Below are 1,188 nucleotides of genomic sequence, written 5' to 3' on the forward strand. Positions count from 1 at the left end.
GCCCCCATCCGCTTCCCTCCCGACAATTTCAAGCACTATTTGACTCTCTTTTCAAAGTCCTTTTCATCTTTCCCTCGCGGTACTTGTTTGCTATCGGTCTCTCGCCCATATTTAGCCTTGGACAGAATTTACCGCCCGATTGGGGCTGCATTCCCAAACAACCCGACTCGTTGACAGCGCCTCGTGGTGCGACAGGGTCCGAGCGCAACGGGGCTCTCACCCTCTCTGGCGCCCCCTTCCAGGGGACTTGTGCCCGGTCCGTCGCTGAGGACGCTTCTCCAGACTACAATTCGAACGCCGAGGGCGCCCGATTCTCAAGCTGGGCTCTTCTCGGTTCGCTCTTCGTTACTAAGGGAATCCTTGTAAGTTTCTTTTCCTCCGCTTATTAATATGCTTAAACTCAGCGGGTAGTCCCGCCTGACCTGGGGTCGCGTCGAGAGCATCGTCTTTGGGGACAATGTTCAAAGGGTCGACGTGACATTCCTCCCTCGCCCACCAACAGGAGGCGCGCAAGCTGAGATCGAGACGCGGTACCGAGGTTGAATCAACCACCGTAGCGTCACGACAGCAGATGCCGAGGACTCGATTTTAAGCCATCCGTGCGACGGCGCACACGGGAGGCCAACATGTGCCCCCGCCAGTGCAACAAACCTAAGCGGTTGTCGTATGTGGGGGGCAGCGATGCGTGACGCCCAGGCAGACGTGCCCTCGGCCAGAAGGCTCCGGGCGCAACTTGCGTTCAAAGACTCGGTGGTTCGCGGGATCCTGCAATTCACACCAAGTATCGCATTTCGCTACGTTCTTCATCGATGCGAGAGCCGAGATATCCGTTGCCGAGAGTCGTTGTGAATAAGTAATACGACAAGAATGCTTTGCCCCCCGCACACCGAGATCGGGGCAAGGGGAAAGCTTATTCGTTTGCGATCCTTGGCGCGACTTGCGCCGGTTTTGGTTTGGGCATCAGAGGGCGCACGAATGCTCCCCCCGACACAAAAAGGTTCGTAAACACGTTCGCGGGTCGTTTGGTGTTTAGGCATCGACAATGATCCTTCCGCAGGTTCACCTACGGAAACCTTGTTACGACTTCTCCTTCCTCTAAATGATAAGGTTCAGTGGACTTCTCGCGACGTCGCAGGCAGCAAACTGCCCACGTCGCCACGATCCGAACACTTCACCGGACCATTCAAT

The 1,188-nt window shown here is 56.2% G+C and overlaps 1 non-coding gene across 1 annotated transcript; it reads right to left on the reverse strand.

Annotated features, from left to right (window-relative positions):
- Nucleotides 1-686: 686 nt before the first annotated feature.
- Nucleotides 687-842, reverse strand: LOC111475658. The gene has a single exon (XR_002716631.1). It is a non-coding gene; the product is annotated as a 5.8S ribosomal RNA (ribosomal RNA).
- Nucleotides 843-1,188: the final 346 nt, after the last annotated feature.

The sequence above is a fragment of the Cucurbita maxima genome, unplaced genomic scaffold (assembly GCF_002738345.1).
Source record: "Cucurbita maxima cultivar Rimu unplaced genomic scaffold, Cmax_1.0 Cma_Scf02349, whole genome shotgun sequence".
NCBI classification, from domain to species: Eukaryota; Viridiplantae; Streptophyta; class Magnoliopsida; order Cucurbitales; family Cucurbitaceae; genus Cucurbita; species Cucurbita maxima.